Raw genomic sequence first — 23,620 nt, forward strand, 5'->3', positions numbered from 1 at the left:
TGTGTCCCTTCTTGCTTCAGCCCCTCACCATTTATCTGATCACAGATATCTTAGGGAGTCCAAATTAAGCATTCCTCCCAAACGTTAAACCTGCAACCCATTTCAAAGACATTCTTGTGCCTCTTGTTTAAGAGGCATTCTTCATCTTTAAGATCCTGGGAATAAATTCCCTAAAACACACAGGGAAAAGGTGCAGGGTGCGGACTGGGATGCAGTCCAAGTATCATTCATGGTATCTATCACATTTAGTCCTAGAGTACATTGCAGTATTAAGGTGCTGACATACTTCTTAGCCTTTAAGGTGTATTAAATATGAAATGCAATACAAAAAAAAATTACTCTATCCCCTAGAGAGAGAGAATTGTTAACATTTATGGTTATGGTGGCAGTGCAAGAGGCCTATCGAAGGCTACAGGGCCAGCTCTGGATCTGTTCACAGACCAGTAGACCCAGATGCTGCATGCTACCCTCAGCACAAATTTAAATAGCCTTAAAGACTTTTATTTTTTTTAATTGAGCATCTGGTGCATATCAGTGTATTTAAAGACACCCTGAGCCAATTCTGCAGCTACTGCTGAATATCGGTCCTGGCAAATTTTCTCTGGAGCAAACGTGAGGCACCCTAGCAAAGCCAAATACACGTGGCGAGGACTCTGTTTCCTACAGGTCCTTGTCTCCTTACAGATCTCCTTACAGTGACTTTTTGTTCTGTGATGCTAAATTTGGGGCACTGGATGCCAGGGCATCGAGTGAGGCCAAGAACAACAAACAGCCATAAGACCTGCAGGGTCTCTTTTTAGAGTAGCCAAGGACATCGGAGCTGGCACAGGGCTGCACAGACAGCTTTAGATTTTACTATCCTAAACAATATTGCACTAATGAAAAATACTGCCACTCACAATTATCTCCTTTTCTTGTGAATATGTTGAGCACTGCCAGCTCCAACACGGATCTTCACACCACTGAACACTTATTTCCCCTTCTCCATGAAAGCCAAACACGTGTTCTAGTCTTTGGTCTCCACCCTTTAACAGGCCATTAGTCCCTGCAAGTACTGTCCCCTTAAGCTCTGACCACTAAATTCCTTTCAGAGCTGTCATAGAAGGGCTTTTCCCACACTTTTTGTAAATCCAAATATCCACTATCAACCAGACCCCATTAGTCAAATAGCTGCTAATTCCTTCTAGGATGCTGCAGAAGCATGTCGGGTAAAACTCCTGCCAACACCACAACTGCCCATGTCTTAAGGCTGGTGATGTTTTCTGGCCATCTTTTCCTTTTTGCCTTATGAGTTCAGGCAGCTGGAACTGCTCTGATGAGTCTTTCAAGCTTTCAAATCCATCTGTTCCCGATACTCCGTGCTTCCCTTCATATCAGAGCCTCTAGAGTTGGTATTTTACACTCATTATCTTTTCCCCAATTCCATTTTTATGTAAAAACACATTTATCGTGTTTGCCTGAGGAGAAAGTATTTGTGGTTTCCAGTTCCCCAGTGCTGCCTAATGCTTATGCACACAGCATTAAACGCTGTGACCCTTCTGTCAGGAAGACAGCAGAGGTTTTGAGAGGGGTCTAAAGCCAATTGTTCTATTTGTGGTATACTGAAGGGTAATGAGTTGGTTAAACTTGCCATTTGTGCTGCTCTGATTCCTTGGTTGCATGTCCACTAGTGGCAAGCGCAGAGAGGGTCTCCATTCAGCAGCAGATCTCCATGGAGCTACTTGGGAAAGAGGCAGGTCAGAGGATCAAGGATCACACACACAGTAAGTGAGGTGAGAAGAGTCAGCAGCCAAAGATACACGTGGGTTGGGACTTGGGCACGGACCTGGGTTTGCTTGTTAATCCTAGCAAAGGGTTCACTAAGCTTGCAGGGAGAAAAATTTGATCCAAGAGAGCCTGAGACTGTGAGCTGGATTCCCAGATTTCCCATTCCAGGCTTCTTGCTTCCCCAGATCATAACCGAGAAAACACCCAAGGAGCTGGCCAGACCAAAACATGAGGAGTGGCCATGCACAATGCACAAGAGAAACTGAGGTAGGCTTGCCAGAAGGACTGATGTGTGAGCACCAGCCAGGGAGTATCACCTCATTAGCATGGATGGACACCACACTCTGCCTGTGTGCAGGGTTGGAAAACTTCTCAGACTTCACAAGATCATTGTGAGATCAAAGACCTGTTTTCTCCTCAACAAAAGATGCCACAAAATCATTGCAAGCTCCCTTTAGACTGATCTAGTGACCCAGATCTCCTTGCAAATACTGCTATCAGTAAGGAGGTCACACCTTGCTTCACAGAAAAGGAAGAACAAACCCAGGGGTGGCTTCCCACCTTTCAGGACAGGCAGAAACATGACTCCCTTACAGGAAGAAATCTTGGAGATAACCAAGAGCTCCTGCCCTGACCAAAGACAAAAAGCTGTGCAGACCGCCTGGGTCTGCTAGTATGAGAGTTGGCCAAGGCAGACCTATGGCTAGAAGTAAGGAAGCGAGAACAGAGCCAGGAGGTCCAGCAGACAGGAAAAAAATGGTAATTCTTTGTACATTTAGAAAGGTAAATGAGAAGACTTGAGTAATTACAGGCCTGTCAGTCGGGCAGGGAATAGCTGGCTGCTTTACAGGAGTTCACAGAAAATATACTTTATCAGCATAACCTTTTTATCTTGATAGAATGATGAATCTGGGTGATAGATAAATTAATAATTTAATTATAATTGAATGTGAAGAGTGTATCATTTGTCCCACATGACATTATGACCAGGAAACTCAAATGGTAAAATCAACATCACCCCTGTAAAATGAACTGGAAGCATCACAACCCACAGGTCTCAACTTGCACTGAAAACATGCTAGCACCAGGAGGTGACCAAAGCACCCTGCAAGACACAGCTCTCGAATGGATACAAGCAAGTAAAACAGACACAGTCCTAAATCTCATCTCTAAGATACATCTCGCCTGATCACGGACATACCCAGTGCCAGCACCACCATCTCAGCTGCCACCTCAGACTCCATTTAGAACCAGAGATCACATCCAGCCAGGGAGAGCCCATTGGGAGGTTCAGCTCCAGTCTGTTTGCCTACAAGGGAGCAGGATGTACAGCTTCCTACGACAGTCAATGGAACAGGATTCAACTGTACATGTTGACTCACAGTGCTGCTTTGGATACCTCGAGGTATTCCAGACATCCACACAATGCTGACAGATCAAACACAGGGTCCATGGGAGACTTGTCCAGGTGGGGCACCTTGGGGAATCCAAGATAGTACTTAGAGACTGGTATTAAGGTGAGCAAACAGGGCAAGGTCTGGAGAGAGATTCAAGTGAAGCTAGTGTCTGCTTTACAACCAGAATAAGGATTCAGTTGCCCACGCAGGTCTCTGGTGCCATTTGAGATGCCCTGGAGACCCACCTTTGTCTCCAGCTGTCATTCCAGAAGGGCATGGGACTCCAGTAGGTCCTCCTGTGTCACAACCTCCACCCCTGGAGTGAATTCTTATGTACTCCAGAATCTCTCACATCCCTGGACATCTCTGTCTAGGCAAGCAAACCCCACCTCACCCCATACAGGCATACCACACCAGGTTACTGGGAGCTCCACCAGGGTAGCTTTGAAGTGTTTTCTTGTGTCACCTTCACAAGTAGGGACTGGCAGGGGCCTGTGAGAATGTGATACACAGCTGCTGCTTCCAGCACTGCAACCAGGTACCCCTAGTCTTTCAGGCTCTGAGTTTTACAGGAAGAAGCAGTTGCTAACAGCCCCGCAGTGTCATTTAGCAGAGCCAGCCATGGGTTTCTCCATCTGTATACATTAGTACACGAGCTTGACTTGATGCTAGAGCATTCAGCACTGAATGGTATCCATGTCTGGGCCAGGCATGTTCTCAGCGGGGACTGAACAAACTTCAGAGTTACCTGTGGGCATGTTCACATGGCATGATGCAGTGCCAGATGGATGTTCACATCTCCCATAGGCAGAAAGAGGCCTGCAGGTATCCCATTTCCTGGGCAAATATCAAAGCTCTGGGATATTGCACACGTTTATCTCACCTTCCCGTTGCTCTGATTAGGCACGCTCCTAGGGAATCCAGCTTTTCAGGGCACAGGGACTCCAGGCAGCCTTGTTTCTGATTCCCAGATGGCCTCAGGGAAGAACTGGTCAGCTCACACAAGCTCCTCCAGGTATGCTCAGTAATTAATGCAGTTACAGGCACCGGTGGAAATTTATTCTCCTGGAACAAAAAAAGGTGCCAGGGAATATGGCCAGATGAAACTCCAGGATCTTGCGACCACAGGCAGTGGGTAATTCACATGGAAACATCAACAAATGGACAACTGCTTTGCTAGATGAGACCCTGTCCAGGCTTCTCAGCAAGCCCAGGCAGAGCAAAGAAAACACAAGGACATCACTGCTAGCAAGAGCAGGTGCTAGATTACCACACTGTCCCCTGCCCAGGTTCTTGCTATGGCCTTCAAAAGCTGTTGGTTAATGACAGATGAATGACAAATCCAACAGCCACCAGCAAAGCTCTCCCCATCCAGAGTCTGCCCCAAGAGCTATACCCAGCACTCACCGGGTGACCCTCCCGCAGGACATGCCTTGTTTCTGTCACAACTCTTCCACAAGCATGCAATAAGATATCTGGTGAGGAAGGTGGTGGCACCCTGCCTAGGGGTAAATACCTGCCCACTAGTTCAGACCTCAAGTTAAAAGGATGGTAGTAACTGCAAACAATCTCAGATAATAAAAGGGATAATGGTTTCATTTCTTAATTTTACCATTGATAGGCTTTCTGACATGGAGTCTTTCCTAATACCGAGGCCAGAGAGAGCAGTAGATTTACCAAAAATATAATGGATTTTAAAGGTATGTGTCAGTGCTGCTTTCTCAGATCAGCCTGTGTCTGTGCTCAAGAATTAGTTTGTAAATAGGAGGTTTATAAAAAATCAGAAGTTCATCATCAACACACACTCTTCAGGAACACACCAAGGGTTATACAGGTGCAAGCTGGATCCCTAATAAGCTTTGGGCATGGTGTCTATTACCTCTTACTGGATAGAAGGGAGAAATAAAATCTCAATTTCTAGTTAGTCACAGAGATTTGATCAACACATTTGCGTTAATGTTCTGTATAGCACAAATTGCATAAAATCCAAAGAGACACAGAGAGCAAGTTACAGATGCGCCCAGAGCCCCAGTCCCACACTTGGCCTCTGAGCTGCTGCTTTTGGGAAAGGAGCATTTTTGCTTCTTTGTGCAGCACCTAATACACTAAAGTGCCAGCATAATATAAATGGGGTTCACTGGTGGTGCTATTGTGCATACACTAGATAGTCATAATCAAGTGTGAGAGAATTGCAGCATGCCCATACCTGGCAGGGTCACAGTTTGCATCCTGTGCTTGCAAGTATATATGCTGTGATTAGTGTAGTTTCAGCAGGGTAATTTTTCACACATGCCTGCAACAGAACAACAGTGCAGTTAATATACAAGAACCTGTGCAGGTGCCAGCATCAGCAACTTAACTGCAGCACCTTGACTCCATCACTACAGGGCAAGGAAGACAGGCTGACCAAGTGCCTCCCTTGAGGCAGGTCCTACTGCCTTCCCCAACCTTACCCTTGATTATCAAACTTCCACATTTTTCTCCTCTACCAGGTAGCAGCTGTTGTCTGGATGTATCCCTAGCTGCTCAGTCCATTTGCTCTAATCCAGCAGAATAACCTCCCTCACAGGCCTTGAGTAACTGGTAGCAGGTAAGAGTTAAAATCCTGTTTTATCCACGCATTAGGACACATCCAGAGAAAGCTGACCCAGTCTTTGGGGCTATGGGTCAAAGAGCAGCACAAGATGGCACAGGCTGTATTATACACTTCTGCTCTAGCAAGATCTGCCATCTTTGCACTCAGGAGCACTTGGAGCAGGGTGAGGTTGGCATACTGGCCCCTTTTCATATTCTCAAAACCCTGGGTAAATCCAGCTGCAGCCAAATCACCATCCACCAAGAGTTTTTTGGGGTTTTTTGCTCAGTCATACAGACAGGAATTAGGGAGGGGATGATCAGGGCTCTGCTAGTACAGGACAAAGTACAGGTGCTGTTGTGAACAAGGCTGGCCACATCACTCACTCACTCACTCACTCCTGCTTAGCCTACCACTCACACCATGTTCCCAAGCAGAAAGAGTTGATCTCTTGTTGGGAGAGTAAATATGAGTGTAATCTGTCCTTGTGCATGACAGAGCCACGAGCCCTTCTCCAAAACCCACTTCTGTCAGACCAGAGGCACCAGACACAGCTTGCCCACTGCAGCTGATCTCACTGCTGCAGCCCCTTACAGCCCCTTCCCCGTGAGAGCCCACGAGTCCCAGTCCATAAAACCTGATGGATGTCAATCCCACAGATGCTCATTGCCTAGCCCAGCCTGTTAATACATTTCTCCCACATGCTCTCACAGCTCCAGGCTCCTCTATAACTGCATTTTTGCACTGACAACAGCTACACCCCTGTCCTGTTTGTTTGGACCAAGAGTACCTCTCATCCACCACATGCCCTGCACCTTCAGGAGAAGGAAGCAGCTGTCTCTGGAAGCACAAATTGGCAGGATAAGCTGCTGTTAGCTGAGCCCACTGAGCTCCCCTACTTATTCCAAGTGAACTGCTCACTTTGAAGGGATAAACAGTCTGATTAAACTAACAGCTCTTCCTTCCTTGCAGTGATTCTCTTTGAAGGATAGAGGTAAAGCCAGAGCAAGCGCAATCTCTAGCAGCAAATCCACTGCTGACTCCTCCTGGGAGAGAGCCCTCTGTGTAGAACATGAGGAGGAGAGCCAGAGCAGGAAAGCTGGTGAAGCTTTGCTTTATATCAAGTAATCTCGTTATTGCAGTTTCAGAGTTAAATGGTAAATAGGTAGGACTGCTGGGCAGTGCAGCAGGGAGCAGGCCTGGGTCACTGGGTAATTTAGCTGATATAAACAATAACCTGCGCCTGGATGGTCAGCATCTGCTGCTGGTATGAACCTTCAGCACTGTTCAGAGTACCAGCGGAGCTGTGCAGCACCGGCAGCAGACAGTCCTGGCATCCGAGACCATATCCAGAAGTCCTAGGAGGGCTGATACAGAAGAACTAGGAAAGATTAACAGCTAATTAATCTCATTCAGTACAGGTGTACTACCAGGCCTTACCAAATGAATAAGGAAACTCAGTGGGTCTGTCCTCGGTCTAACACATTTCTGTGTTATTCCCTGATGCAGAAGGGGAACGGGGAGGGGGGGTGGCGGCGGCAGGCAGCACAGATACAGAGAGCAACTCACACAGTGGCCTGGCATAAACTTGAAGCATCTTTCCACAACCTGACAAAACGTAGAAAAAACAACGGTGATTTCCACTTTCCAAGGAGAGTCAGTGCTCTCCAGTCAGCCCTGGAGCACAGCAGTCTCCCATGGTCCTGTGGAGAAGGATGAGCCCTGGACAGGTATAACCTCTGTCGCAACAGCCAGACGGGGCCCATGTGCTTGTATCAGTATTTGTTCCCTTATTTTTCTAGGTTTGAATACAGCATATAAAGGATGACCATCCCTCCCAGACTTCTTTCAAGGCAGGGTCACACCCAAACCACCACTGCTGCATTTCCCAGGCACGACAGATTCTTTTGATAATGCATCAAAACTCCCTGATGCTTGCAGCTCAGATTGGAGGAACCACTCCTGCATGATGCCTCCATTTGCAGCATTTCTGAGTACCCTTGTGCCAATGAAGTGCTCAGCAGTTGCAGTTCCTGGGTGGGTCTGTCTCACTGACCCCACTCTTTCCCAGGTCCCAAGCCTGCCTCCCAGGCCAGGACTTTGCAGCCAGTTTGCTCTGAGCAGTCTCTGTCCATTCTGCCCCATGCACCTTTCATTCAGCTGCACTGGCTCCTTCGTGGAGCTCAGCACCTGCAGTCCTCACCAATTTCACGCTGACATGGTGCACTGTCTGTGCTCCACATCTTTATTTCCAGGCAGATTAACTAGCCTTTTCCGGACAGCTACACATTACATTGTTTTGTGCTGCGTTCCTGCACTGTTCAGTGCAGTTTGTATCTTCATCAGTCAGTGTACAGCCTCAGGGCTTGTTTACAACACATCAAACCCTACTCTGAATAGGGAATCTTTTGCTTCCTCTTGCATTTATCTGTTGCACTCATCAGCCAGAGAAGTAATTCTCAGAAATATCAGGGAGGTTATGAATTCTCACAGTGCCCTATGACATGAGACGTATTCTCCCCTTTCAGCCTGGCTCCCAGACATGCCTTTCTTGAAGACATTCCTTGGACATGCAGCAGCACTGAACTTTGTTCAGCACTCATGCTGCTCATGCAGCTGTGGTCCTGCCCAGCTAGACCCCCGTCACTCACTATATGGTGCTCTGAGTGCAGCAGGTGTTCTCAGAAGAAAACCAAGTTGTCCAGGAAATCAGAGCATGAATAGTACAGTTTGTTTGCCACAGGCAAAGACAAAGTTATCTTATTTCTGGTATTTCCTAAGATCTCTGTTCTTGTCTTAACCCTCCCAAGATGGTCATAACAGGGTAAGGTTTTTATTGAGTATCTGAGCTTTCAAAAACAAGAGGGATGTGTCATGTTCTGCTATACTCTCCACTGAAGTGTGCCAATACAATAATCACAAAAAGGTTTTGGTTGGTGTGGACCCTGGAGGTCTCTTATTCAACCACTGATCAGAGCTGCCCTCCTGGCTGAATTACATCACTCAAGGCCTTCTGCAATCAAGTGTGGAATACCTCCTCAGATGGAGATCCTACCACCTCTTTGGCCCCTGCCCCACTGTTCCACCACCCTCATGGGGAAGACTGTTCCCTTATGACCAACCAGAAGTTCTGCTGTTCCAAATTATGATTGTTACCTGTTGTCTTTCAAGATTCTGGTTTCCTCTCTGTGACTATCTATTAGGTAGCAGGAAACAGCAGTGAGATCCCCCTTCGCCTTCTCGTAGCCTCTCCTCATCTGCTGTATGCTTAAACCCCCAGCTATCTTTGTGGCCCTCCTCAGGACTTTCTCCAGTATGCTGATCTATCTCTTCAACTGGGGAGCCCAAAATGGAATACTAGATGTGGCCTCACCAGTGCTGGAGTAGAGGGGATGCAGGGTCCCAAAAGGAAACCACTAGTAGCTGGCCACCAGTTGGACTTCGTATTGCTGACTGCAACTCTGTGAGTTGCTAGTCTAGCCAGTTTTCCACTGGAGTCCTATATCTTGTAAATTGAGAGACCATGTTAAAAACCTTGCTAAAGCCAAGGCATGCACTATCCATTGCTCTTGTCCGTTGTCTTGTCACACAAGGCAATCAAATTGGTCAGGCACAATTTGCCACTGGTAACTCCACACAGGGGAAAGGTCAAGTCTTCCTCAAGCAGAACAGGGTTACGACAAGTCATCAGCACCCTGAAGTCATTGCCAAGAAGAGTCTGCCATTCACAGTAGCGATTTCTTCTTCCTCAGTCTTGCACACACTTGGATTCATTTTCATGTGTTTTGCTAACGCTGCCTTCTTGCTGGTTCCCAGCTGAAGTTTGGAAGTTGCCCAGTAGCCTCCTCCAGCTTCACTTAACTTAAGGGACTGTTGTTTGCTACACAGCAATGCCTTGGTTCACCAGTCCTTTAACATGTGTTCACAGAGCTCAATCTGCGACAGGTTGGGCAACAGTTACTGACCAACAGGCAACTGTTAAATGCAGCTAAAACCAGCTGAAGCCCAAAGACCTGAGACTCCACGCTGTCTGGTCAATGCAAACCCCTGGCCTTCTGCAATAAAGACAACAGGAATATTATTGGGAAACTAATAAAATCCAGTGCTCCCAGTTTGGTTCCTTGACTGTCAAAGTGCTGTAGCTGGTTATCAGGACTGAAAGCCCTGACCACCCACAAGGCCAAATGACATATTTGCTTTGCAGTCTTAGAGTTGCTTTCCAGTGCTCCACATGACAGCCCAGAGATGTCCCTAGATGTGTGCCATGCTCCACCATCACTCACTTATTGATGGGGTCAAGGAGCTCAGCGGCATCAGTTCAGTGTAGACTTCTTTCTTATTGCAGGTTCTCTAGCTTGAAAAACTGAGGAAAAAATGGTTCTACAACTAATAATAGAAGCTGTGAAGAGTTAAAATGTCCCAAGAGTAGAAGAGGCTTTGATTAATTTCTCCACATAAAAAGTTTCTAATTATACTGAGTCTTATCTCTGTGCTAGAGTGGATTCATAACTCTGCCTTTTGTCCTTGATGTGTTCAGCAGCAATGGTTAGATTTTGGACAGTGCAGGGATGACAGTTCAGGAAAGAAAAGCAGTTACCAGGCATCCTCCAGGGAGGAGGGGCACTTGTCCAAAGCCTCAGGAGCTCCAGAGGTGGGTATTGAGTAAAAGCACAATCTTTGATGAACGTGTCCTGACATGTTCATCATGTCAGCTATAGCTATGGACCAGACCTGAGTTATCCCAGGAAGGTCTTATCTTCAAGAAGAAAGGTCCATCCCCAGGAGCTCCCAGTGCTGGGCTAGCAGGCTCACCCAGCCAGAGTCAACACGCAGATGGGAACCCTGTCTTTCCACCATCATCAGTCAATAGCAGGCCTACACTCTCCAGCTCGGCACTGCATCCCGAACTCCCAGACGTCTCCTGAGAGCTTGTGCAATGGGAGAATGTGCAAGCACTTCTATTAGGACAAAGCAGTCAGCCAAACACTTAAGCAGCACGCAAAATCTCCTTACATAACTTCCGAAACAAAGGCTGCCCGTGCAGCCTTTCTACTTAGGCAATCAAACACACCCCCTCTTGCTCCCTCCCGTATAGAGGGCAAGTTATCACGACAGGATTCTGCATCACATTTCCACCTCAGGTTTCTGCAGTGTGCACAGGCACACGTATGCACACGCACATGTGCTGTTCTCCCTTGGTTTTATGCAATCCCTGATGTGCAGTTCAATGCAGAATGTAGCAGATACGAGATGCAATTTAAAGTGTGAGTTATACATAGTTCAGGTAGTGACAATAGCATCATTAACAACGGCCAAACTTGCTGTTGTGGGCCACATAGACTGTGGGGACCACAATACAGAATAAAAAGCTCTTGCACTCACCAGTGTCAGAGAACGAGCCGACAGAGAGCCCAGTCCTCTCCCTAGACCCTGCACCCCTTGCAGTCTGCCAGGTGGTAGCAAGCTGTAAAGGCTGATTCATACCACATGCTTTAGAGAGCATCTTACCGGGAAGAACTGGGTAGGCAATGGTGATACGGACAAAGATGGAGCGAGCAAATGCTGTAGGCACTGGTGCTCAAGCTGGGCCAGAACAGTGCTGTGAATGGAAGAGCTGGTCCTGCACTGCCCTTGGAACAGCGGTAGATATGCCACAAAGACCCTCCCCTGTGGGGAACTGGCAAATATGAAAAATAAGTGGCAAAAAATAGTGATTTTGCAGTAATTGCAGGAGTAATTTCTCAGACCATGTCACCTTACAACCACAAACCCACTCCGGCCAGCTCCTGAGGACAGCAGGTCCGTGGGGTCTGAAGGAGGGGCAGAGACTCCTGCTTGCAGGGACACATTAAAAAGCAGTAAAATCTACAAAGCAAATGCAGTTCCTGATGTACTCCCTCCTCTCTGTGTCCTCTCTCTTTGCTTTCAGCCTCTCTCTGTAGTGTTGCCCACAGAGGAGTGATGGGTTATCCCAGCAAAATCCCAGAAAAGGCCATTATACTAGCAGCAGAGAGCTGCTGCCAGCACAGTGAAGGAGCCATCTCAAACACCATGAGCTGTGGTGAAAAGGCCTTTTTTTGCTGGCTGCTGTTGCGTGCACAGGGGAAGGCTACAGGTAATGGTCTACCATCCTGGGACATGCTTGGCAAATGTATTAAAGAAACATTTTGCAGCATAAATCTACCCAGAGAAGCCAAATGTGGGAGCCGAAGAACATCCCACTCAAATGCACACACATGCACACTTGCTGCCTACATAGCTGATTTCAGCTCTGGAGACAGGCCAAATCCTCACAGTGCTGTGAGGTCCCAGAAGACCAGAGCGAGGATGCTGCTCGGGGCTGAGCGGGTAAGTCTTTCCCTCCAGCACAGAGCAGCTCACACTGAAACACAGTACGGGAAACTGCCGTAGCTCTCCCAAACGATTTTATTTCCCCACAGAAGTTTAACATCTAAAAAGGTAGCCTTAAAATCAACTTTCAAAAAGCAAGAATCTGAAGTTGTATTCACTGGTGAGTATTTTGGTTCTAGCTTCCCAGCTGTGTCTGCTCCAACAAGAAAACAATGTTTGTCCTCATCTTGGGGCCAGGGTATTTTGTTAAAAGCACAGTATTTCAAACAAATCTTGCTTTTCCTCCGTGACAGTGTCTGAGCAGTCCCATGACAGAAATACTTGCAAGTCCTTTGGTACAAAAGGAGAAATGGCTTTCCAGGGCAGTGCCACAGCAGCTGCAGAGTTCCCCTTTCTCGGGCTGCCAGTTGCAACTCTGCTCACAACACCCTCTGAGAGGCACATACTCTGCCTGATCCCTCAGCTGAGGCTAGCACAACCCTGAAAGCAAACTAAACAGAGTGGCTGCGCCAGCCCTTCTGTGCCTTACAGCTCCAACCTTCGGAGCTCCTCCATGTCCATCAGAGATGTTCACCTAGCCTAGGACTCTGCCTCTGGCAGAAGTAAAAGGATTTGCTCTTTAGGATGCACACAAGCCTGGCCACTCTGTAGGCATCCTCCTTGCTCTTCCCCAGTATCCACAGCTGTTGTATCAGGGATGTTAGAGGAGATGTCCCTGACTGCTGCCTTCAGTCTCTGCTGATGGACCTGTTGCCTCTGAAGTTTTCTGAGCCTGCTGTTACTGCCTCCTTCAGCAGCAACTTCCTCACTTTTAGCTGCTGCTGTGTAAAGATGAACTTTCTTTTATCTGCCTTAAACTGCACTCCTAGATTCATCAAGTGCACATAGTTCTAGTACTGTGGGATTTGATGAATAACAGCTCTGCCTTCATCTTACTCACCAACTCCATGATTTTATGAACCTCAGCCACATCCCCCCTACCACCTTCTACTCTGCAAACTGGAGTCCAGGTCTTTTTGGTCTCGTAAGGCGGCTGTTTCATCCCCTTGACCATTTTAGCTGCTTCTCTGCACCTCTAACTTGAGGTGCAGAGAGCAGAGCTACACAAAGAGAGATGCAAAATTATGCCTGGTGTCTCCATGAGGATGCCCAATAAGCTGTTGGTTTTTTGGCAGCTGCTGCTGCATACAGAGCTGATGATTGCAGAGAACCACCAATGGCTCTGGGGGCTCTTTCCTGAGCTGTACATGCCAGTTTCAAATTCAGCATCATGCAGAGAAGTTTGGAGGGAGTTAAACACAGGAATGGTTGGTGCAACCTGCTGTGGCTGCCTCCTGGAGCAGAGACCTCACACAGGAGTCATACACTGCAGTAGAGAACCGTGAAACCACTGAAAACAGAACATGCTCCTGACGCAGCCCCCTGCCCTGCAGGTCTCTGGCTTCCTGAGTCAAGGAACCAGCAAGCAGTAGGGGTAAGAGAAAAGCACCTTACTGACCAGGCTGAAGTCTACCACCCTGGACCTCAGCCTGGTTCTAGGTGAGCCCAGATATTTCCAGAAAGACATGGGATGGTCAAGGACAAGGGGGATTTTTCATGTGAAGGAGCGGATTAGACATGTTGGGTAGACGCACGAGTAATTAATACAGGAGAAGCAAATTATTTCAGCGCTACAACACATGACAGCACAAAACTCAGCTGTAATGGGAACACTCCAAGCCTCCTCAGGCCATTCACCTCTATGGCAGATGGGGATTAGCAGCCTTCTAAGCCAATCTAAGGACTCCACAGTTAAGGGTGTAGTTTGCGCTCATTTATAAGCCTGATTTCACAGCCTATATTCCTCAAAAAAATTCTTTGCATTTGAATTTCACACACATTAACTGTGGCCAGAGCAGAATTCTGGCAAAATGTGAGCTGAAAGGAGCAGAGAGGAGGGATGAGAGAGAGGAGAGGGGGTTTCTATTCCAAGAAATGCCTTTTCTGCAAACTGTTTGGCATTTATCACTCACAGAGCGATTCCTGATGGCTAAGGATGAGATCAGCCCAAGGCTAAGGGAGAGAGAACCACCCTAATCCCACCAATTTCAGGACAGCTGGGTATCTGCTAAGCCTGCATTCATGATAGCAGAGTAAAATTGAGACCACCAGCAAGAATTACTGACACATTCCTGGGTACTAGAGCTCCAAAGGACCAAGCTCATAATTTAGCCCCAAGTCCAGACCCTCAATGACTTGAGCCAGGGACCACCCAAGCACAGCCCACCCCTCCCAGCTGGAAGGCTACACATTTTTTAGGAGCAAAGATCCTAAATGGCAGAGAAGCCTTCACAACATCCCAATGGTTAATCCTCTGCACAGCTCTTATTTTGCACCCTCTTTCTTGTTTGAATCTATGCTTCACTTCAGCTGCTTGACCTCACTCAGTATCTAGCTGAGATTATTCTCTCTTCCACTGTAAGAAATCTTCCACACTTGCAGTGAACTGCGGATGAAAATCAGATCATTTTTTGGTCTCTTTTATAATGCACTTTGAGCTCTTGGAACTTTCTCTCAAAAGCAGACTTTTTAGCCTCTAAATTTTACTTGTGGCTGTTTTCTCTGCCGTTTCTAAACAGACTTTTTAAACGCGGAAGTACTTTACCTGTATGCAGCATTCGTATGATAGGGATGAACAAAAAGACAATTCCTCTTTCTGCTCTTACTCAGGGTTTCCTTGCATAAATATCCTTCTATCCTCAGCCACCAGCTCACACCTCAAGCTCGTGCTTGTCATTTATACTTCAGGATCCTTAGCTTTCTTCTGTGTCTTCTTCCAAACAATAGTACCTGCTGTGGAAATGTGAGTGCTGTTTTTCCGAATGTTGTTTTACAATTACCCATGCTAAAATGAACACATTGTTCTTAGCAAGTCCAATTCACCAACCAGACTCCATACAACTGAACAGTTGCTACCATTTCCCTTTTACTGATCCACTGTTTTTTCTCTGTATGATACATGAGAAAATAGTCCTGCAGCAATTCCACCCCCCTACCCACCCACTAACACTTGTGGTCATTGATAATTAGGGCACCAAAACAAGGCAGGAGTAGCTGTACTGCATCAGATCAGAAGTCTCTCTGACTTGCTAGTCTCATTCCAGCTGTGGTCACAGGCAAATGCACAGAGACAGTGAGAATGAGGCAGGCACGTGTGATACCTTTCACAATGCCTCCCCAGTACCTTGAGCCAGATGTGTTTTCTATGTATTTGCAACACTCAGCTCATCTCTCCTGCATTAACTTGCCCAGTCTCTCCTTGAGCCCACAGTCTCTGCAGGTCTCCACCACTGAGAAGGACAGACTTTACTCCCACTTTATTTCTGACCTTTCAACCAATTATTTATACTTTCCAGCACATTTCTTCTTATCCTATGGCTGCTTATTTTCCTCATAGCCTTTAGTGAAGGATGCTGTTGAAAGCATTTTGGGAATCCCAGTACAGTCTCTTAAATAAATTGTTCTTGTCCATCTGCCATACCAGAACCCCGCTCCCTCTACCCCCATGATTCACCTACAAATACCATTCTGTGGTATTATGGGGTAAAGGAAAATCAATCAGATCTTTTCTGGAGCTCCTTTTCAAATTTTCCATACTTCAGCTTTTAGATGCAAAGATGGTTTGAGAAAGCACTTGCACATCACCATTTCTAACTCAGCAGTCTCATTCTTGGCTTTCTTAAGATGTCTGAAGCAAGACAACCAGCCCAGATGGTTTATCACTGCCCATTTCATCAACTGGATCCATAATCTCCACTCCAGTTTTGAACATATCCTCTGATAAGTCCCCAAAAAGGTTAATTACAGCATGGTAATCTCCATGTTTTCTTCTGTATTCAACAATAATGCAAATAATGGCTTCAGCTTCTCTGCAATGGGCTCATCTTTAAAAATTGCTCCTTTTATACTCTGATCGTGTGCCGGCTCTGTCAACTCCTTGGCACACTTCTTGTTTCTGATATATTTGAGGAAATTCTACTGTCTTCTTTTTTAGCTGTTTCTCATATTCTTCCAGCCTGTCACTGGGGCCAGGAACTCAGTGATGCATACCCAACACAGGGATGCAGTACCACCATTGGCCTGTCGGTCCAGCCTTTCTTTCCACAGGGTTTCTCTAGTTTTTCCTGGGATGGTTAGCCTGCACACTTCCTTCAGTTTACAGCCCTCTGTCAAACATCATCACTCAGCTTAGGGTGCCCCAGGGAATTTCTGCCTTGCCTGGGATTCCAACATGCCATTTAGACCTGCCAATCCACTCCCCCATTTCCAAAGGTTCTTGGAGATCTAGAATATACCTGAACTACAATCTGCTGCATAACTTTCTCCCAGGCTGTGCGACTGAGCCTAGCTCTTAATCAGACTGTGCAGCAAAGGAATTCAAATGCCCTACAGAAGCTTTAACATACAGCATTAATACATTTCTATATTTTCAACAGCCCAGATTATAATCCGGCCAAGAGATACCACTCTGGTTTGCAGGGCAGAACTTACTTTCCACAGAGCAAAACTGGCAGACGTTCATCATGCTGATGATCTGTAATATGCTACGATCTACTGTTTCCAGAGCTCCAGCCTGTAACTTGGGCAGGAGGCAACCTTGAGTCAACAGCTCAGATACAGGGCAGAGCTTGCACACATGCCATTTCTCTGCAGTGTGAGACAGTACTGTCCTCTGGCAAGGCAGCACTCTGGCCACCAGCATCACCAGGACTGGGGCACTTGGTCATTTCGACTCATAAAAGTGGAGAAGTCTGAGAACCTTTGTCCCCAGACAGTTCCCTGTTGTCTTACTTTTCTGGCAAGTTTGCTGAGGACACTGTAACCACACTGCTGGGGACGTAGCTGCTTTAACCATGCAGAAGATGTTATAACAAGCAGAGCTGACATGTAAAAAAAAAACATCTCATTTCACAGGAAAGCAAAACTGAGATATGGATTTGCCTGTTCAGTGGCTTGACGTTTGTCTTGTGTCACAGACTCAGTCATTCAAGAAAAAACATGTCATATTCTTGTTACTTTCCCCTTTGTCACTAGACTAGAGGCATGAGCCCAGGCCCCGTGGAGAGGGTTCCTGCCCTCACACTCAAGGACTGATTCTCTACTCATGTAGGAAATGCCACCATAGCCTTCAGGGGCCAGAGCCAAGAGAAGCTGTGAAACACAGAAAACCAAGCAGAGCAACCAGCATTATTCCCAATCCCAATGAGATACGGCTTTGGGGACCACTTGCACTGGCAGCAGCAAGTAGAGAGGCCTTCCATACAGACATGCTGAGCAACCTTTCTGCATTCGCTCCAGTCCCACCAGCTACTGTGCCCCATCCATGCCTGGATTCATGACGATGATTTCATGTAACTGAATTTGTGCCAGTCCTTCACCCACAGACAGGACACACCAGGCTGTTTCAACTCACTCATCACTGGAAATGTAGAAGTCTCCATCCCAAACTGAACTTTCTGGACCATGATTTTTGCTGCAGACTCATCTAATCCCATTTTGAACACACTCTGCTTTCAAGCCTCAGCATCATGTGAAGGTGGATTCATAAAGAGATGTGAACGGATCACATCCATTCATGCACCCACTTCTTACACAGTGGGAAATGGCAAAGCATTTCTCTCTCTCTCTCTTTCTACCACAGATGTCTGCTACATTCCCTTCAATTCGCTCCACCCCAAGCTGGGTGCTGCCCTGTAAACCACCCTTTATAGAGAAGCCAGCTCTGGCCTCCTTGCCGGAATTTCTGTACCTCCTCCAGTCAGCTCTACTGCCATCTGCCACAGATACTATTGACACCCTGTACATACCACTCTCTTTCCTCTGAATTCAGCTTCACATGTTCTTGAATTGAACGTAATCTGCCATTTTATGCATGAGCACCATGGGACCCTCTTCAGCTCCTTGCATTCAGCCCTAGATTTGGCTCTCCTGAATCATTTTTTTCCCTACAAATTCGCCAGCTCACTATTCACAGTCTTCTCTGCATCCTCTATGAATGCACTGATCAGCATAAATACCAGCATGGACCTCTGTACACTGCCACTGGCATCCACCGCTGCTGTGAAAATGGGCTCAATACTCCTGTAAACAGCTATTAATCTATGGGCCTGCCTCTTCACCCCTTGAAAAGTTAGTTTTCTTGTAGGTCACTGATGTGGGAACTCACTCGAAAGATGCAAACCTCTGCGTACAAGTGTACCAACCATACATCGCCCTAGCCCACCAGCTTGCTCACACCTTCAGAGAGCTTGGATACACTTCTGAGCTTTGAATTTCTTCTCTAAGAGCCAAATAAAACTCTTCCCCCCATTACACTGTATTAATTCAACCATCTAATAAAATTATTCTATGTTGGTTTTAACAATTTGAGGCTGTTTCAACACTAACTCTGCTTCCTAAACGAGTCCAGGACTCCTTTCACTCATGGACATCACATTCCTGCATCCCTCAAAGACTGGTTTAGGCCTTAAAGCACAAGCCCGTCAGTAGCTAAACAGCTTCACTACTGCACGCCTCCAGCACCACTGGGTGACTGCAGTCAGCCTGGGAAATGTATTGATCTGCTCCAAAACCTCTTCTTTGCCAACACTTCAGTTTGACAGAGTCCCTCAGCCCTGTCTCTCTCTGCACAGCAGATAAGGGAACCTTCCTGGGACACCACTGCAGCGAGCAGCAACACAAGGAACTCGCTGCTGCACAATGGCTCTGTTTTCTTTGTGCATCCTTACTGCTCCTCATGTGCACACCCCAGGACAAAGCTGCCTGGATGTCTTCCTGAAAATTTGCCTCATATGAAGACTTTTAACCTCTAAATATATATAGCATCAGAATACAAATGAGAACAAAATGTCTCTTGAAACAGGGGAAACTCAGACCAGTGTCCCTGCAGAGTCAACTTGTCCTTCAACTTCCATTCAGCAACTTTGGGTGGCTTCCTGGTTTCCAAGGAACTTGGGACCCTCCTGCAGCTCCGCAAAGGTTCTTTGCTGCCAAAGCCTGGCTGTGTGTTGGCTCCCCAGTCCCCTCAGAATCTCCTGGTCCCTCGCCACAGAGCAAGTTCTGCCCATTCAGGTTGTCCACCCGCTCCCACAGCCCCAACAGCTGCTCCAGATGTTCCCCCCGACCCACCCCCCCACCCCTCAACACCATGCAGTACATCTGTGACAGCAGGGAATGAGGACCATTGACTCAAGACCTTCACACAGTGGCTTTAAATATTGCCTATGGCAAAGCCAAGGATTTTACCTATTTAGGTGTTCCCTTTAATTTCCTTTAAATGGCTTCCTCTTTTTATGTCATTTAAAGACTTTTTCAAATTCCTGCTGCTGCAGTCAACTTTTCTGGCTCTTTCCCGTCACAAGGATGTTGAATTTTAGTGCATTACAGTTAGTATTAAAAAAAGCGTATCTTTGATAGTGATATATTGATCCAGGTTCTGTGTATTACTCTGGAATAAATCAAGTTACTTCTTCCCTTGTAAGGTCTTTCACAGGTTGCTGCATAGATTGTCATTTATGGTGTCTAAAACTCATTTTCTCCCCCAAACAGAAGCAGCTTCTCCAGCCTCAAACTGTGTCCAGTTGTTCAAGGCATTTCCCTGCAATAATAAAAATCTCATTTTCAGTAGCAAAGGATTGCAAACCTGGATCTATAACATGTCAATGTTTCATGGATTAAACCACTGTAACCAACAATTAATTTCACTTATTACATGCTCAGATGACTGACTAGTTCTCAGTAACAGAGGAGTTTCTGGAGCTGGTGTTACCTTCTTATAAGTGAGTTTTTGAATTCTGCTCTGAAGTTACCAAGAAGAAAGCTCTGTTGGATTTGTCTTTTCCTGTTAATTTTTATGCCAGTTTTTCAAAGAACATTTTCTTTGTGACTGGCATTTTGTATTGTTTTGTTTGTAGCTATTTAAATGCATTGTTTTGACATCATGTCCATTTATACTCAATACATCATTAATTGGGGAGAATTTCATTCCACTGCAAAAACAAAATCCTCCAGAATAAATTTGTACACTATATGCAACATTTTCTACACCAAAGCTAGGCAAAGCCACTGTTCAAACCATAACAGAGAATACAGGGAGATCTCAGAGAAGACTCAAGGCTGTGCTGTACCTGTCCTACCAGTGCTTGCAGAAGTAGCAGGCACAACCCACGAAGCACAAACCACCAGCCAGGATTTGAAGTCAGCTCAGAGCTGTGCTGCAAGCCAGAAGCTAATAAATGTCACCAAGCCCGCACAGAGTAGATTAGAAACGGCCATTTGGATTTTGGCCATCAGCCTGTGCAGCGCAGCCATGATAGCTCTCTGAATTCCTGCTGAACGTGAATAGACTGTGGGAAAAGTCCACCTGTAATTTAAAAATTACCTGAGTGGGTTAATCTGCCTCAGGAAGTCACTCCAATGGTCAGGACCTTATTCCAAATCCCAGCTGTCCTCTGCCAGCTGCCGGCCACTGGATCCTGCTCCAGTTACTGCTGTCCTCCAGACTGGAAGACCTGTTAACAGAGCAGGATTTTTTGCTGAGACACTTAGGTACCATGGCTAAGTAAGCCCTTAATGCTCTTAGAAATTCAACAGTTAAAGTAGATAAAGGTTATCTGATACTCCAGTGACCTCCAAGTCTTCTCCGGTCACTGTGTCTCAGAACAGTGCCATCCATCCTTTGTTCCTCAACAGCTAAGGCTACATTCAGCCTTATTAAAGTACATATTTTGTTCCAGCTTAGCAAATCACCAGCCCTACCCTCCAACCATTTTGTCATCTGCACAGCACATCAGAGGCACTTCTGCTTTTGGTACAAATTCTGAATGTAGCCAGACCACGATACAGGTCATTCTAAGACTTTGCACTTTGAATAAAGCATGAGGTCTAGAAGTTAGAGAAACAAAGGTCAATGCTGAAACATCTGAGAGTTGGATAAATGAGATGTTGAGGGCTTGCTGCAACACAACAGCTGGTGGAAGGCAGGTTGAACCCACCCTACAACCCTGTCACATCTGGGGTCTTGTATTCACTCCCCACTCCTCTCTTCTCTGCTGCTCTGGGCTCGCTGCAGTCAACCATGAATAAATCCTGTTTTGATGAAAATTATTTCAAATGAGATAGCCCCCAAACATACGAAACACAAGCTCTGGGAGGAATCCCCAAGCATGGCCGTCAGGTTCTGGTTCCTGCTGCACAGGAGAGCTGTGATCTGACTCACAGCACTGTGACTCGGGAGTAACAACCGAAGCCTTAACAGAAGCAAATCAAGGACAAGATATTTCTGTACAGGGTATTTCTGTAAAATCAGCTTGGTTGCAGGTTAATGAGTTTGATAAAAGCTTGCACTGGTCTGTAACAAGCATTACAAATATCCAGGCAGTACACAAATGCAGGTGAATTGCCTGGACCTTGATCTTGATATAAAATGAGTTACAGAAGTCAAAGAAATACCAAAACATCTGGCTGCAAGCTCTGCAGGATAGCTCAAGCAAGCTGCAAAGAGAAGCAGTTGAATGCCCAGATGCAACCACATCCCTGCAAGACTCTATCTCCCTGCCCAGATGGCTGCAGAGAAGTGGCAGGCTCACTTCTTTGATGAGACGGATCAAAATGGCATGAGACTCCAGCAAAGGCACGGTGACAGCGGATGATAGTAAGCGACTTGAACCACCCACATACAAACATGCGGCACAATGGGTCACAGTTCAGAGACAGACTATCTCCACGTTCGACACACTGCTCTGTGCAATCATTCACTTGGAGCAAGGAGAGGAGCAGGAAGAAGTGGGGAGGCTGTTCTTGACTTAGTTTTAAGTGGCACACAGGGGTGACTTCATAAAGCAATAGTAGCTGAGATGCTGCATTATAGCAGCCCTAGTGCTGTTCAATTCAGCATTGCACGGGGAAGCCAGGACCAAACAGCAGCAAGTGACACTAAATAGAAGCAAATGCTAAAAATCAGTGTGAGGCTAATTAAGCAAAGCCTAAAGGGGTTTTGAGGAGCAAATCAGTAAAGGTATAAAAACAAACATGTCAAAAAGCCATCAGGAAAACATGGGGCCATTAGACTGTCAGAGGTTAAAGGAAGCAATTATGGTAGATGAGGATATCACAGAGATGTGAAATGACTCTTCTCCTTCCATCTTCCTCTCCACCTTCCCTGGAGATTTCTGTGCCTTTGCAGAACCTCCAAGGTGATATTGTCCATGGCTTGGGCAAACACCGGCTAGGAAACATTACCATTTTCAAGTCCATTTGATGATTTAGAAGGCATCATTCTCACTCCATTCTCCAACCTCACTTCCAGAGGCAGTATCCTTTAGAGGGACTACCAAGGAAAGGCAGGAGCTTCTGGTCTGATCCTAAAAGTCAGGAGGCAGGTGGCAAGACACCAGAAAAGGCCAAATTCAGCTAATCAGAAAGGATAACCTCCAGAGATGTAATAAGAGTGATAAGAGAGTGGTCAGACAGAATGGAATTTTTTTAGATTGGGGGGGGGGGGGGGGGCAAGGGCAGAAGTTATAACTGACATTGCTAAGGTATTTTGGAAAGTGTTTTAGCTCTACATTCCTGCTGGTCCTGGGTGGAAAGTTTACACTAGGCTGGTTTATTCTTCCTCTGTACATTAATATTAGCTGCAGCCAGGACATGGGGCTGGAATGTTTTCACAGATGACCAAGGCTGGCAGCTCTTAAACTGATATCAGTGGGAAGTGAGTGAGATTTGGTTGCTTCTGCCCAGTGCTATACCTAAGAGGCATAACTGAAAAAAAAACCCAGTCCCGCACCCGCTGCCTGTATGCTCATACTTTGCACGGTCCTTTACACTTCACTGAAGGATGCTGCCAGACCACTGCTGGCACATGTAGGAGGGTCTGGAGGACTCAAATAACCCAGTTCAAGAAAGGCACATACTCCCAGAGAACAAGGAGACCTGGAGGCCAACACTGCTTTGAATGTAACACCCCGCTTTGCAGCCCTGTGTCATCATCAGCAAGAGAGAACCAGAAAGATTTAGGCCAGCAGGGACTTCGGAGGGGATCTCAGGCAAAGCGAAGCTGAGGAGTACCATCCTTCCCGGGCATGGCAGAGTGAATCTGTGCAGAGCAACTCCAGTTCTCAGGAGCACCAGGACACCCTGGCAGAGGTGGCTGCATGACATCAGCCCCCTCGGCTCCCTGTTTACATTCGGTCCCTGGCAGTGGCAGATGCTCTGGGGCTGAATCACAGGAATTTGTTATGGCAAGCACCTGCTGCACACTGAATGCCCCCTCTTCCTCTGCACCCATCCGCCCTGCCCTTCACCGGCCATCACCTCTCAGGAGCTGCCTGTGTGATGGAAAGCGTGGGCGCTGCACCCGCAGAGGCAGGGGACAGCCGTCTGCTGGCAGCCAGGCTCTCTGCAACACACCTGCCTTTCAGGAGACAAAAAAAAGTTTAAAAGTACCACCTGGAGCTACTAATTCAGCAGGGAGAGGGGACAGATGGGGGCC

At 46.7% G+C, this 23,620-nt stretch overlaps 1 long non-coding RNA gene across 1 annotated transcript; it reads right to left on the reverse strand.

Annotated features, from left to right (window-relative positions):
• Positions 1-1,633: 1,633 nt before the first annotated feature.
• On the reverse strand, positions 1,634-20,633 carry LOC119159265. Its single transcript, XR_005108051.1, has 4 exons — positions 20,510-20,633; positions 5,371-5,457; positions 4,048-4,229; positions 1,634-1,717 (listed from the first exon to the last, which is right to left on the reverse strand). It is a non-coding gene; the product is annotated as an uncharacterized LOC119159265 (long non-coding RNA).
• Between the last annotated feature and the right edge of the window lie 2,987 nt (positions 20,634-23,620).

This window comes from Falco rusticolus, chromosome 19, assembly GCF_015220075.1.
Source record: "Falco rusticolus isolate bFalRus1 chromosome 19, bFalRus1.pri, whole genome shotgun sequence".
Lineage (NCBI taxonomy): Eukaryota > Metazoa > Chordata > Aves > Falconiformes > Falconidae > Falco > Falco rusticolus.